At 52.6% G+C, this 15,537-nt stretch overlaps 1 protein-coding gene and 5 non-coding genes across 9 annotated transcripts in view; 5 read left to right on the top strand and 1 right to left on the bottom strand.

The window, feature by feature from the left end:
* LOC102461677 (uncharacterized) overlaps nt 1-15,537 on the bottom strand; it is a 185,343-nt gene that overhangs the window by 109,098 nt on the left and 60,708 nt on the right. The window lies entirely within an intron of this gene.
* On the top strand, nt 1,297-1,368 carry TRNAG-UCC (transfer RNA glycine (anticodon UCC)). Its single transcript has one exon. It is a non-coding gene; the product is annotated as a tRNA-Gly (tRNA).
* On the top strand, nt 4,929-5,001 carry TRNAA-AGC (transfer RNA alanine (anticodon AGC)). The gene has a single exon. It is a non-coding gene; the product is annotated as a tRNA-Ala (tRNA).
* On the top strand, nt 5,172-5,276 carry TRNAR-UCU (transfer RNA arginine (anticodon UCU)). Its single transcript has 2 exons — nt 5,172-5,208; nt 5,241-5,276. It is a non-coding gene; the product is annotated as a tRNA-Arg (tRNA).
* Nucleotides 6,373-6,446, top strand: TRNAI-AAU (transfer RNA isoleucine (anticodon AAU)). The gene has a single exon. It is a non-coding gene; the product is annotated as a tRNA-Ile (tRNA).
* TRNAI-UAU (transfer RNA isoleucine (anticodon UAU)) lies at nt 9,448-9,541 on the top strand. Its single transcript has 2 exons — nt 9,448-9,485; nt 9,506-9,541. It is a non-coding gene; the product is annotated as a tRNA-Ile (tRNA).

Here is a 15,537-nt window from a genome sequence, read left to right as displayed (position 1 = left end):
GCCCTCACATACCCCTCCCGCAATTCGTTGACCTTGGGTCTGACTTGGTCTAGGATGCAGGAGTGGGGAGGTGGCCTTTCTCTGCAAGGCCATCAGCCATTGGGCCATATGTTAGATGATTTTATGGAGGTTAGGTCCATAAAAGGCTATTAGCCAGGGGATAAAATGGTGTCCCTGGCCTCTGTTTGTCAGAGGCTGCAGACGGATGGCAGGAGACAAATCACTAGATCATTGTCTTCAGTCCACCCTCTCTGGGGCACCTGGTGCTGGCCACTGTCAGCAGACAGGACACTGGGCTAGACGGACCTTTGATCTGACCCAGTACGGCCGTTCTGATGTTTTTATGTTTATAAATGTCTGCATTCATCCACCTGGACTGCCGGGCCTGCAGAGACTCCCCCTCGGATCACAGCTCCAAGAGGGTCTTTATCTCTGGCCCAGACACTGACAGTGCCCAGTGTTTCTGTCCCTTGCTTGGTCCTGTGACCAGGGCTGGATTAAGGCCTGGGCTAGCTGGGCAGCCGCCCTTTATAGCTGCCATCAGGCGCTGCATGCCTGGCTCTTGGATTGCGGGTTGCAGTAGCTCCCAGCAGCCACCCTGCAGCGGCTGCCCGGGGCGGGGGCCACGTGAACCCCTGCAGCGCTGGCCAGCAGCGCCCTCCCCCCAATGGCTGCGGGACCCTGCATGGCCAAGCTCAGTCTGTTCCGGGCGGCCTCGGGCTGCGCACCAGCGACGGTAGCCGGGCTGGGCCAGGCACGTGCATCCTGCCACCACCAGCTCCGCCCATGCGCCCTCCTCCAACCCAGGGCGCAATTGAACTGTCAGCCCGGGGCACCGGAATGGCTCGGTCCGGCCCTGCCTGTGATGTGTCCCTGGAGGGGTCTCTGGGGGCTTGTGCCTGTGATAAGGCAGAAGTGCTCAATCTTAGGCAAAGGACCCAGAAACAACATTTTACAGCAACAAACACAAGGACGGCTCTTGGTCCTCATCCCCGGGCCACACAGAGTATCCAGAAGCCACTTCCCCGCCTCTCCCTTGGCTGCTCTAGAGCTTAGCCCAAAGTCTGATAAACTCTACTCTCCCACCCAACAACCTCTGGGACTCCTCTCCTGCCCAGCTCCTCACACCACGGAGAGCGCAGGGCAGCCACTACCCCAGCATCTCCACTCCTGATCTTTGTCTAATGGCCAAGAAGTTCTGCTTTACCCAAACCACACGGGCACCCTCTCGCCCCCGGCTAACCTCATGGCAGACGTGGGTTTCCCTCACTAATTTTGCCCTGTCTTTACAGGCAGGCATTGGTGGTATAGTGGTGAGCATAGCTGCCTTCCAAGCAGTTGACCTGGGTTTGATTCCCAGCCAATGCAATGTAAATAGGGAGCATCAAATCTCCTTGCTGAGCTTTTACTTCAACCCTGAAAAAACAGGCACAAATGGGTCCTGCAGCTGCCTCTTGCCTCTCACGGCTCTTCATCCTCTCCAAGAGCATGCACAGTAATGCGGTTCCTCGCTCACATACCCCTGCAGCGATTCCTTGACCTTGTCTCTGACTTGGTCTAGGATGCGGGGGTAGGAGGGAGGTGGCCTTTCTTTGCTAGACCATTGGCCATTCGGCCATAAATGTCCACATTCCTCCGCATGGACTGCAGGGCCTGCAGAGACTCCTCCTCGGACCATAGCTCCAAGAGGGTCTGTATCTGTGTCCCAGACAATGACAGTGCCTGGCGTTTGCTGCCCCTTGCTTGATTTGATTCCCAGCCAATGGAAGGTGGGAAGGGAACAGGCAGCCTCCTGGGGGAGAACTTATTTAACCCTGAGCAACAGGCACAAGTGGGTCCCACAGCCAAGGGCTCCCTCTCACCCCTTTTCATGGGGAGCAGCTCAAACAAAACTAATTCAGCTGTTGTGGGGTCTGCATGGGGCTTGTACCCGTGACATGGGCATTATTAGCATCAAGCTCTGAACAGCTGAGCCAGCAGGCCCATGAGTGGCCCCACAATAGAGGGAAGAGAAGAGTTTTCCCTGCTATTGGGGAAAGCCGGCCAGGTCAAAGGCCTTTCAGCCACTCAGTCTGGAGCCTCCTCCTACCAATTTTCTGGACTGTTTCCTGAAAAGCTCTCAGCCTTTTGCCTGTTTCTGCTTCCCTGTGCATCGCAGGCAGCTAAAGTAGAGGGGCAGGGGTAGAACAGTCACCCCAGCAAATATATCTGTGGCCAGCACAAGGATTGAACCCATGACCTTGCTAGTACCATGCACTAACCAACTGAGCTAGCCAGCCAACCAAAACATAGGTTCCAAATAGCCCTTTCAGAAAGGCACGTCCAGCAGCTGAAGGGCTGTCTCTGCAGCTGCCAATGACTCTTCTCTGACAGGGCCACTGTGATGTGGGCTGGCTCATCCAGCTGGTTTGAGGGTTGGTCAAGGTGGCTGGCGGCCGGCATGGCACACTGAGACCCAGGGCAAAGAGGCAGCTGGAATCTCTTGCTGCCAGCACCTTGCCTCCCAGCTTCTTCCCTGTCGGCAGCAGCCGCAGCGCCTTTCAGTCACTGGGTCAGCCCAGGAAGGGAGGCAGGAATGGGGCCAAGTAGGGAGTCAGGCTGAGGGGGGCAGGCAAAACTCATCTTGCCTTGCAGGGCCAGTGGCACCAGCTTCTCTCTTGTGCGCTGCTGCGGAGAAAAACACCCTGAGCAGGACCATAAAGACCAATTTAAAAGAGAATTTAGACGAGGGCACCAAGGGGACAAGAGTCAGAGCCTGGCAGCTTCTGGGACACAGGAGAGGCCTCCCCTGGCCACCCATGGAACTGCTGGTCAGGAAAAGGCTGATTGGGGAGGAGCGTTGGGAAGAAGGAAACCACAAGCCTGGAGCAGGTGCAGAGGCTGCTGTGACTGGCACTGACAAGGCAGGGCTCTGACTGCAATTGCTGGGACAGGAGAGCCAGCACCACACGCCCTTGTGATTCCCTGGGGGTGTCCGTGCTCAGAGAGCCTGAGGTGCAACCATTACAGCTCCTGCAGCCATGGAGAGTGAGGGTCTGTGGGCATCAGCTGCTTCTCACTTGTGGTTTCCTTCTTCCCAACACTCCTCCCCAATCAGCCTTTTCCTGAACCCGCAGTTCCATGGGTGGCCAGAGGAGGCCTCTTCTGTGCCCCATAAGGACATAGGAAAATGCAAGCACGGGCTGCAATAAGGCACCAGCAGGTATAGAATCCAGGATCTTCTGTTTATGAAACAAGCACTTTAGCCAGCTGAGCCATGGTGCCCTTCTGAGGCTCTTGGGTGAAACTGCTTTATGGTGCCAGACAACACCTTTGACTCCCAAAGTGCAGCAATTTCCTTCCAGCCCTGGCTGTGTCTGCGGCTGAGCGGCACAAAGGAAGATACAAGATCGCTGGGGGGGTCTTTGCCGGATGAACGTGCCTGAGGAAAGATGCCGGAAGCGCAACAGACACACAAAAGGGGACGAGGGACAGTTTGAGTCACACACATGGCAGGTGGCGCAGCTCAGCCAGGGACCTTATCCACTCAAAGAGCTTCACAGCTTCTCCACACGCCAAACCCCACCAGGCAAACTGCCCCATGGGCCTTGCCCGCACCATGCTCAGGGCCTGGGGATTGTCTGTCAGTTTGCCAGACCAAATAACTAGCCCCGGAGTCTCTGCCTCTCATGGGCCTTCTCATCCTCAGGCTCCTCTTTGTCTCCAGACAGACCCTGCTACAGCCACCTCCATCTGGCTGTCACTCCTGGGCCTTCTAGAGCAAAATGTGCCCCTTCATTCGGACACCTGGGCTTTTAGCAACCAGATCTGCACCTAACACCAGCACTTGCTAGTGAGGGGTCTGAACAGTTTCTGTAGAGAAGGAGACAGCAACTGCCCATCATCCTTGCCAACTACTTCAGAGAGCAGAGGAACTCTTTGTCAGTGAAAGGAAACTGTCACCCCAGCTGGGACTTGAACCCACAATCCCTGACTCAGGAGGCCAGTGCCTTGCCCATTAGGCCCATGCAGCACACAGCAAAAGTTGCCAGGGAAAGAAATTCACCCTTCTAACTGGCCCTTCTTCAACTTTTAGCTCCTGATTAAGCCCCTGTGAAGAAGCCAGATACACAGGAAGGGCTGATCACACCCCTCTGAAAATCAGCTTTCCATGGGTATCTGTAGCTGGCTCCGAGTCATGGGCCTTGACATCTCATCTCCCTCCCGAAACCAGGGAAGTGTCTCCCACGGCTACAGCCTCCTGAGGCTCTATGGCCCTGTCTGTACAGCAGGGACAGCAACACTCACAGGCCCCAATATGTCCCCCTGAGCAGCCTCTGATGTTCCCTGCTTGAGCCCCAGAACCAGCCCTGAGTGAGGGGGGCAGAGGGGGAGCAGCTCACACATGCCAAGGGGCTGGCCAGGGGCAGGACATGAGCCTGCAAGGCAGCAGTGACATCACAAGGGCCTTGTGCAGCACCTCAGCTCATTGGCTGGGAGGCAGTGACCTCACAGAGGGACCATGGCAACGGCCAGGTGGGACAGGCTGCAGGGCTGGGGCATCTCAGAGACCCCCATGGCCTGGCTGCCTGGAATCTCCTTTGTGAGGTTTCCCCTGAGTCTCAGTCCTGGCTGAAGCCTGGCTACAGAGAAAGGAGGCCAATGCAAACAGCCCTATGGAAAGAGGGAGTCAGTACCTGGGTGGGTGAAGCAGGGAGCTGGGGGCAGAGTTCAGCTCTAACTCACTAGGGGTGCGTCCCATAGTTCAAAATAATCAATGTGCCTATTTTGAAATAGCTTATTTTGTAATTTGGGGCTGGCTACACAGCACTTACTTTGAAATAAATCACAAGTGGCCCTTTCCGAAAGACGCCTTGGGCATCTGCAGGAACCTTGTGGGCTCTGGAACAATGTGCGTGGGGCAGGAGAGCTTTCTTTTTGTCACAGCAGGGGAATTAGCTCAAGTGGTAGAGCGCTCGCTTAGCATGCGAGAGGCAGTGGGATTGATACCCACATTCCCCAACTGCAGCTCAGTTCTTATCCCTTACTTTAAGGGTGAGGGGCTCAGTGGCCCCCTTCCTCTTCCTACCTGCTCTCCCAAAAGAGACAGACTTGGCTCCCCCTTTCTTTCCCCCCAGCAATTGCCATGCTGCAAAGCAGAGAGTGGAGATTTCAGACTCAGCCAGCCAGCAGGCTCTGTGGTGCAATGGAAAGCATGTTGGACTTCTAAGCTGTAGTGGTTAATGTGAGCCCAACAAGCCATTCAAAGGCTGTGGGTTCAAGTCCCACCAGAGTCACTTCAGCTGCTTTCTCATTTCCAGAGCACCTTTTACAGACCAGGCACCTTTTCTCCTCCCTGGGCTGATGTGGAGAAGACTTTTTCTTTCTAAAACCCTGGTGGAAGCTGAGTGAATTGCTTGTAGGCTGAGAATGTGAGTTAAAGAAGGGCATTGCCCAGCATAGGGCTTGAACCCATAACCCTAAAATTAAGGGTCGCATGCGCTACCAACTGAGCTAGCCAGGCTAGTGCAATAGCGTTCCTAATATGCCATCATAGGGTAGCAGGAACCGCGAGTTCTCAAGTGCCCAACTCTAGGCTCTTTCTTGCCCCTAATGGGGGGTTCTGGTCTGTGGGGAGGTTTGAGCACAAATCCCCCTCCTGACACACCCACGTCTTTCCCCACAAGGAACGGCTCCATTTCCATCTCTCCGGCGACAGGAGAAGGGGACGGTTTCACGATTTCTTTTACCGCTGCAGCATGGGGAGATGGAGGGAATTCAAACTCCTTTGCAAGCTTTGTTCTTCTGGCACCAAGTGTGACAGGAGGGTGACATGCCATGCTGGCCGCCAGCCACCGGGACCAAGCCTCTGAGAAGGAAAATGTATTTTGTTAAAAGGAACAATGTGAAGTGTGAATGCAACTGACTGAATGTGACCTTGCGTTGTGTATGAGAGATAGTGAACCTACTAAAACCAGCCTGATCTAGCTTTTCTGCTGCCAGGATGAGACTAGCACCCATGTAACTAAGTTTATCTCTGCATATTGAGATAAAAGTAGCTTTAAGCATTAAGCCAATTGTAACGCTGTCACTAGCTTATGTGATGTCTATTCTATTTTGTGTGCAACCATGAATGTATATAAGGTTACCACGGACATTTGATTTTGGAAGTCTTTCTTTTGAAACTTCCCACAGCTCTTAATAAAAGTGTTTCTCTCCTTCCAACCCTGAGTCTGGATTTCCGTGACACCTCAAACCAGCTTGACTAGCCAGCCCCCGTCACAGTGAGTCACTAGTGGCGTTGTCAGAGAAGAGCCATTTGCAGCTCCAGTCATCCCAGCAACTGCTCTAGGTGCCTTTCTGAAAGGGCCATTTGTAAGCTTGTTCTTGGCAGGCCGGCTAGCTCAGTTGGTTAGAGCGTGGTGCTAATAACGCCAAGGTCATGGGTTCAAGCCCCATGCTGGCCACTGAGATGTTTGCTGTGGTGATTGTCCTCACCCCTCCTTTAGCTGCCTGCTAAGGACAGGGAAGCAGAGACACACAAGAGGCTGAGACCTTTGCAGGAAGCAGAGCAGAGAGCTCATAGGAGGAGGCTCCAGCCTGCACAGCCCCAGTGGCTAAAAGGGTCTTGTCCTGGCCTGCTTTCCCTAATGGCAGGGAAAACCCTTCTCTTCCCTCCATTGCCCCAGTGAGGTGACGTGATTCCCAAATTCCTGCTGCTGCAGTGGCTGGCCCAAGGCTCCCTGCAGGGGGCAGGTTCCTCCAGCCCAAGCCACAGAGGGAGGCTCCATATGTCCAGGAGGCCTGGGGCATGTGCCCGGCCCACAACACTGCTGCCAACCACCTGGTCACCTGCGTCAGCAGCCCTGTGTGGCCGTGTTCTTGTGCAAGAAGCCGCCAGTGCAGACAGAGCCTTCGTGTGCAGAGCCGTTCCGCTGCTTATTGTCACGGGGGTTTCTTGTGCGTGAAGGAGCAGTGTGATAGTCCACGCTTAGCCTCATTGGCATATTGCTTGCTCAAGAACCCGTCAGTGTAAACGTGGCCCCTCTGCTTTCTGTCTAAGCTTAAAAATTTTTGTGCAAAGCAGGAAGATTCTAGAGCCTTTCTCGGCAAGTGAGTCTGAATTCTGCACCACGACCTCAGTGGGACCCGCTGGCGAAATACTGGTTTGCTGCAAATCCTTGGTAATGCCAGGGTTTGGCTTCCTTGGCAATGTCTGCACCGCACATTGTTGTGCAATAATATACGCAAATGAGGTGTGGGGAAGAATATTGCCACATCTCATTTGCATACCTAATGAGCCATCATTTTTGCAGCAGAGACTTTTGTGCAAGGAGCTGTCTACACTGTTCCGCCGCTTATTTTCAGGAATCCTCGTGCCAGTTGGCAGAAAAATCCAGTTCTGACCAGTCTCTGAGTGGCCGGTGCCTGACGGGATCCAACATGGATCCCTAGGTCACAGGTCAAAAGCACCATTTAGTGGCCCCAGTTACTGACCTAAACACCATCATAACACGACGTCTACGTCTACACTGCAGCCTTCTTGTGTAAGAACTGTTTTGCGTAAGCGTTCTTGTGCAAAAGGTCTTCCACAAGAACACGTCCACACTGCCAAGTGCTTTGCACAAGAGATGTGCTTTTGTGCAAGAGCGTCCATGGCGGTGTGGTTGCTCTCTTGTGCAAGAAAACTCTGATGGGCATTTTAGCCATATGGGTTTATTGCACAAGAAATTCATGTTGCCTGTCTACACTACCCTCTTGTGGAAGAGCTCTTGTGCAAGAGGGCTTATTCCTCGTGGGGAGAGGAATAACTCTTCTGGAAGAAGCACTGTTTTCCAACGATGTAGTGCAAATTTACTTATGCAAGAACACTCGTGCTGTGCTCTGCACGTTTTTGTGCAAGAACATTGAGCAAAAACCCTGCCATGTAGCTGTAGCCTACAGGTTTGTATTCATTCAAAGAGTTCACATACAAAGGAAACGTCTCTATTAAATAGACACTCTTGCAGGGGGCACTTGGATTTGAACTAAGGACCATGTGATTTGCAGTCAAACACTCTGCCACTGAGCTACAGCATCATATGAAAAAAAAGTGTCTGCAGCCAGTATTGAGAAGTGGGTGGGGAACAGGAGGCTTTTGTAGAACACACATCTCAGCTGGGATGGACCCTCACTGACCCCAGATTGTGACTGGTCCTAACATGGAGTTTGTCCAGAAAGCGTCAGAACTGGGGCAGGACAGAGGTTCTGTCCACACAGAAAAGTTATTTCGAAACAATGGCTGTTATGCCAAAACAACAAGGCAAGAGTCTAGACAGCAATTCCGTTATTTTGAAGTAATTCTGAAATAACGGACGGCTAATTCCAACTTCTGTAGACCTCACTGTACGCAGAAAAATGCCTATTCTGAAATAGCTATTTCAAAATGAGGCGCGTGTACATGCTCCACTTCTGCTATTTCAAAATATCCCCCCACCCCAGGGCCATTCTAAGTTATTCCCCCTGGGGCTCTAAATCAAGGTAACACGTCTACATTAGGGAAGCCTCCTCGGACTCATTTTGAGGTTTCCCTGCAGTGTAGACATGCTATTTTGAAATAACTGTTCCAGAATAGCTTATTCCAAAATAAACGTGCCGTGTAGATGTAGCCAGAGAGTCCTGAGAGATGAAGGAGCCGGAGGGAAGCCAGGAGAGCAGAGGCCAGACTGAGAACTGAGTGTCCCAGGTGTCTACCCCAGGCCTTCTGTCTAGGTCCCAGGTGTAAGGGGCAGCACTAATGACTCTGACTCCTCCAATCTGAGTTTAAATCTCAGTGGGACGGGATGGGCAGTTGCTGGGAGGTCCTCGTGCTCCAGGCTTTTTGGCTTCCTTGCCCTGAGGTTCACTAAGGGGGTTTTGCTTGTCTGAGGCCCATTAGAGCTTTGTGAGTAGACTTCTGCTAAGGTGCCTGATGCCATCACAGCGTCAGGGCAGGTCGCCCATCTGACCCCTGAGCTCAGCCCATGCTGGAGGCAGCCAGAGAGCGTGAGCAGAACGGGGGGCGGGGGAGTTGTATACTTTGGGAAGGGTCCTGGCTCCCAGCCACATGCCTTGCAACAAAGACCAACGGTCCCTGCACAAAGTGCATTGTGGGAATGAGAATTGGGGCAGCAGGAAAGGGGCCGGCCCCTGAGCACCAGCGAGCAGGTGGGAGAAGATGGGAGTGAATCCTGCTACCTCTCACTTGCAAAGGCAGCACTGACCCACGTGCAACTCATCTCTAGTGCTCTGGCCTCCAGCAGCTTTGTGCCCCACTAGGGAGGGTTATTTCAGAGACCAGAGAGGAAGAGGGAGGGGTCTCTGGATGTGCGGAGCCCCCTGGCTCCGCCTGTGAAAAGAAAGAACAAGGGCTCAGCAGAAACTTCAATTCCACTTTCTGAGTCTTGACTTTTTCAATCTAAGGACTTTGAAGAAGAATTTCAAATATCTGCTCCAGTGGCGCAATGGGTCAGCACACAGTACTTATAAGGCAGTACTTGTAGGAGACATGCTGAGGTTGTGAGTTCAAACCTCACCTGGAGCACTTGCTTTGAGTCCCTGCTGGGTTGTCCCCTTGCAGTGGTTCCCAAACTTTTCAGCATCACCCCCCTGACGGAGAATTTAATCCGAGGGTTCAGATGGGGGCCCAAAACCCCTACCAAATCAATTCCAGACACCCTTCTTCAACAACCAGCTTTATTCAGGAATGCATTCCAGGGCAAAAACCTCCAGGATACTCAGGAGAAAAAAAGTTTCTGCAAAGTTTCTGCCACTGCCCAAACAAAAGGCAAGGTCTTTTGTACTTTCTTACATGGTAATTACCCCCCTTTGACTGACCACTTACAATTGCATATACAGGCCATGCCCCTTTGCACCAAATTCCCTCCAATCATCATTTGTCCCCTCTCAGTCCTTGCAGGCCTTACAACAGGTTCAAACCAGTTTCACCTGTCCCCTCCTTTTGTATACCTGTGTTCAAGCACGTACCTCTTTATAAAGACCAGACTTTACCAGCAGGGGTCATACTGACAACAGTTCAGTTTATCCTTCACCCCCCTTTTTGATTTGTGAAAAACCCTCATGCCCCTGCCCCCCAAATAGCAGCAAAACTTGTTGAGCAAAAAAGAAAAAAAATGATGGGGGGAGGGCTGGGTCACCTCATGCCCACCTGGAATTTCTTCACACCCCCTCTCCTCCCCGCCCGGGCTGGCCCCAGAGCCCAGGGCCTGGGAGTCTGGTCAGCAAGTGAGACTCGCCCGTCAGTCCAAGCTGCTTTCTCCCCGGCTGCCGTTCCTGCCTGTCCCGTGCCAGCGCCGCACGCAGGCCAGTGGGGCAGGACGGGGGGTGTCAGTGGGGCCCTGCTCTCAGTCCATCCCTCACAGGCCCTGTGGGCTGCTCGAGGGCTGAGCCCGTCGCCCAGGCCTGGCGCGGGGATGGAACATGGGGCACGTTTCCCCCTGTGAGCGTGTGCAGGGGCAGGAGGGAGCCACACGGGCCCGGCTGAAGGTTTTGTGCTGGGGCTGGAGGCTTAAGCCCGAGCTGTCGGCCTCAGAGGGACTTGCTCCTCCACCCCCTCCCTCCTGCCTTGCTGCCTCCTTTGGCCAGCAGCGCTCAGGGGCAGCCGGGAGAGCCGGCACCAAGGGCAGAGGAGGCCGAGGCACAAGCCCCTCAGAGGGGACAGGCCTGAGGCCTCTGGCTTGCCCAGGCTCACGCCAAGGGGCTTTCTGTGGTGCCGGGCGGGGGAGGGAGGCCAGGCCCAGGCCGGTGGGAGAAGGGGCAGCGCCTGCCAGGGCAGCAAGGGGAGCTGCAGGGAGCGAGACGCGGCGTTTCTGCCTGGATCACTCAAGGGTCCTTCTGCGGGTGAAGCGCCTGTGACACCCCTGTGCTGCTGGGTTCTCCTGCCCCTCCCCTGGCACTCAGGGAAGGGCCAACCTAGGCAAAGCAGTGTGACAGACTGGGCTGTGTCTGGGCACAACTGAGGGCGTCCGCTCAGGGCGAATTGCTCAAATCCGGGGCTCCTTACAGCCCCCAGACTGGTGACCTCTCCACACAGGCCACAAACCAGTCCCACAGAGCGCTTCAGCTGCCTGCCTGAAGCCTCACCAGCAAAACCCCTCCGACACCCCAGCAATATCCGTGCCCCAGATGGCCCCGGGCCTATACACAGGTGGGGGGTCCTAGCACCCAATCCCACCTACCCTGAATAAGTTCTGTCCGGTTCCAAGAAACCAGCCACAGATCCCTGGTCAATTTACTCTCTGGATCTTACCCACAAATCACGCTGGGTCAATCCTTTAGCATCTAACAACTAAAGGTTTATTAACACAAGAAAGAAAAGCATGAGAGTAAGGTTGTTAAAGAATAGTACGTTACATGCACCGAATCTCCCAGTCCTCGATGCAGGCTCTAGCAGAGATGTTACAGCTACTGGTTTAAAAGTTCTTGTTGCACATCCTATCATCAGGATGGGTTCACAGGTCTTCCAGGCTCTTCGATCCCTGCACTGCTGCCTCTGGGATGAAGTGCTGAGCTGAGAACAAAATGGCATCGACCACATGGCCTCTTTATATCCCCTTCCTGGCCTCTTCTGGTCTCAGCCGGTCACCTGGTCCTCAGCCTCTCTCTGCTGGCATCTCTTGGGTCTCCGCCCTCCTGCTTTAGGTGTGTCCTTGGGCCATCAAGTGCCATTGTTCCACAGGGCTTCACTACTCAGCCTGTCCATAGCAATGCTTAACCACATTCAGAGAAATATTCAGCTTCCACACAGATTACAGATTCCTATCTACTCACACAGACATTATATACTCACATAAATAGCATACACAGGATCAGCAAACAACAAGCTCCCATTCAATACTCTACATGGCTCCATTTTATACCAATTTCTGGGGCCAACACCCCCACCTAGGGGTGCAGCAGCGATCTGGCTGCTTCCCTCCAATTCGGTAATGTGACAAGCAGCCTGCCCCAGGTACCGTCCATAGCTCAGCTGGCAGAGCAGAGGCCTGTAGCCGGGGATTGGCAAGTGTCCTTAGGTTGCTGATTCAACTCCAGCTGAAAGGAAAGATTCTTCTCCCTCCCACTGGCTGCAAGCCCAGCCTTAGGACCAGGCGGCTGCCTTCGGTCTGTCCCTTTGGGGCCTGGTGCTACAATTGACACAAAGGTTTTGGGCACCTGCTGCCAATCAAATGCCTTGGGCTGCGCAGGCCTTGAGTCATGGCAAGAGCTGGAGGGGAATGGGGAACGGCTGCACTTTGGAATGGGAAGGGGGTGTCTGGGACCATAAAGTAGAACAGTTTTAGGGCTGCTTCCAAGGAAGGCACCATGGCTTAGTTGGCTAAAGTGCCTGCCTTGTAAGTAGGAGATCCTGGGTTCAACTCCCAGTAGTGCATTGTTGTAAGGTCAATGAGTCCTTTCTTCCCACCATTCTTCAATATGTGTCTGGAGTTGGTTTTACCTTCAGTTGAGCTTGGTGGTACCCTCACAGTGGGAGTAGGATAGTAGCAAACAGCAGGAGGTGCCCTAGGGGTTTGGTTTAGTGAGGCTTAGCTAGACTTGCTAAATCAAGCTCTGGAAGATGGATTGCAGCAGTGATCTCCACCAGAGTGAAGACATGGCCTAATGATGCAATTAGTTAGATGCCAACACTAACAGCCTCACTGCGGGTAACTCACAGAGGCTACATCAACACTAGAAGTTTTCTCTGTAAAAAATATGTTAATGAGGGACTCAATTGCATGAGTCATGATCTCATTTGCATATTTTCTGCCAATGGGATTGTTGTGCAAAAACAATCTGTGTGAACATTTTTTTGCACAAATCCCCCTTTTTCCACAAGATTGTTATGCTTCCAAAAGAGAGGTGTCCTGATATTGCAGAAAAAGGGGGTTTTGCACAAACAGAAAACTTCCATGCTGCTTGTTTTTGCACAACCCCAGCACAAAACCAGTTTGTCAGAAAATATGTAAATGAGATCATGACTCATGTAATTAAGACCCTCATTAGCAGGGCTCAGCAAATAATGGAATCTACTCGCCCATGGATGTAAGTAATTACATCCCGGAAGAGCTGGAGCAGAGCGATCTGCACATGCGCAGAATGATCTGCACGTGCGCAGAGCGCAGAACCATGCGAAACCGCGTGGCTGGCGAGCAGAGCTCCCCGCTGCTTGGCAAGCCCTGCTCATTAGCACATCTTTTGCTGAGAAAACTCACAGTGTAGACACAACCGGAGACTCTGGTGCTGATCATGCAATAGAAGCACATTATGTTTAAACAGCTGCCATGTGAATGTACCTGAAAGTCACAAGGATCAATGATCTGTGTGAAAGGCAGGTGGCCAGTAATTAGAGCCCCAGGTATGTTGTGTGCACAAAGGAAGGTAGGAATGTGCACCGGGCAGTCTGATAATGGTGTTTAGTGAAAAGTAATAGGTGTAATGGCATTGCGCAAGAGGGTTTTTCTTGCACAAGAAGGGGCAGTGTAGACGCTCCTTCTGGTGCAAGAGCCTCTTCTGAAAAAAGTGGTGGCTCATTAGCTATGCAAATGAGGCTCAGCAATATTCCACACTTAGCCTCATTTGCATATTACTCATGCAAGAAGCTGCAAGTGTAGACATAGCCCAGGTGTCCCTTCTGCTGGGACAGGCACGTTCTTCTCAGGGGTCTCAGAGTTTGGGTACCTTGTTGCCCTAGGAAGGGGTCTGACCAAAACATAGGCCTCCCTGTGAGCAGGATTTGATTTGTTATTTGACTTATTGGATTTCTAGTCCAACAGCTTAATCATTCAGCCACCACAGCTCTGAGTCCTAGCAGCTCAAGGAAAATGGTAAATAATCTCAGTGCCCAGGCCTGATGTCATCTGACACAGAATTCACACAGCAAACCATTTCAACGGTCATAAAGAGGGTCCTGGCTGCTCTGGTCTGAGGCTGGCTTAGAGGTGAGTTCTGCTTCCAGGTCTTCTCTCCTCCTTCTTGGTCTTCTTCCTTCCTTTCCCTTTTCCTCCTTCTTCCTCTTCTCATTTCCCCTTTTCCTTCTTCTCCCTGGTCTCCTTCTTGGACCCCAGTTATTAGAGTGAAAATTGAGTCCTGCTTAACCGATTATTTTAGTTTAATTTTACTAACCAAAGCTAACATACTATTATGATTTACCTAACCAATCATATCCCACCACCTTTGTTGATTTTCCTCCAGCAAAATTAATGATACACCAGACAGAAACAGTTACAAACCAGGCAGTGATCACACAGACAAACAATAGGAAAGTGAGGATGATAATCAAAGAATGCCAATTGCACAAACACAACTATTGCTAAGCAGTCTTTTCCCAGACAAATGCTGTTCACTAAGTTTTCTCCACCCACCTTGAGATCTGTTTCTTACTTGGTGACAGTGGGTGTCATTAGGATCCAAGCCCCTTCTCACAGTCTAGTGTGACCCTATTGAAATGCCATTTAGATGGAATATGAGCCCAGGCTCTATAGTTAATTGCTGTCACTCTTCAGTCTGGCTGCAGAAGGCTTTAGTTTAGATCTGCCAAATAGCTAGAGGCCTTCCCATGGATCCATATTGTTACAGAACCTTTCCAAGCATGAGATACGAGAAGCCACAAGCACAGTCAACACAACTGCAAAGGGACGCAACCCCTCAGTCTTCTGACCCAAAGTCAGACGCCTTATCTTTTAGGCCACACAGTCTTGGCCTCTTTAGGACTGGACATTTTGAGGTGTGTAAGAAGGAAGCAGTCTAGCTAGGCCCCCCTCCTTTGTTCTGCCAAAGCTGGTTGGGTGGGGTGGGGCTGGTTATGGGGAGGCAGAGTCCTGTGCATGTCTCATGGTATCCCAGAGATGCTCCTTGCAGCCCTGGAGAAGGGGGCTCTGGGTGGAAGGAAAAGAAGCAAAGCTGGTCCCAGTGGGCATGAACTGAGGCTCCAGTTCAGCCTAATTGAGTCACTGCTAGTTCACATAGGTCCCATGGTGTAAGGGGCAGCACTCAGGACCCTGAGTCCTGTGATCTGAGTTGAAATCTCAGTGGGACTTGCTGGGGCTGGGTTGGTTGCTGCAAAACCCTCCTGCTTTATGAGCTTTGGGTTCCTTATCTACAGGCTCCTCAGAGAGAGTGCTGGGTGTCTGGAGCTCAGTCTGATGCTATGGTCTACCTGGCTGAGATGGGCTGGGCCCTAAAACTTAACCTGCCTGGAGCTTGCTGCTTACCCTTGTGGTCCCCAGGAGCTGCCAGGCTCTGACTCTTGCCCCCTGGCACTAACAGGTGCCCCCGTCTAAAAACTCTTCTAAATTGGTCTTTCTTGTCTCTCTCAAGGCATTTTTCTCCTCCGCAGCGCACAAGAGAGATGCTGGTGCCAGTGGTCCTGCAAGGCAAGATGAGCTTTGCCTGCCCCCTCAGCCTGACTCGCTATTTGGCCCCATTCCTGCTGACCCACTGGTTGAAAGGGGCTGCGGCTGCTATGGACAGGGAAGGGGAAAGAAGCCCTGGGAGGTGAAGCAGCGGGAGGGAAGCAAGGAGCAGAGTGTCAGCTGCCAG

This window comes from Pelodiscus sinensis, unplaced genomic scaffold, assembly GCF_049634645.1.
Source record: "Pelodiscus sinensis isolate JC-2024 unplaced genomic scaffold, ASM4963464v1 ctg35, whole genome shotgun sequence".
In the NCBI taxonomy this organism is placed as follows: domain Eukaryota; kingdom Metazoa; phylum Chordata; order Testudines; family Trionychidae; genus Pelodiscus; species Pelodiscus sinensis.
This window is presented reverse-complemented; position numbering and strand designations above follow the sequence as displayed.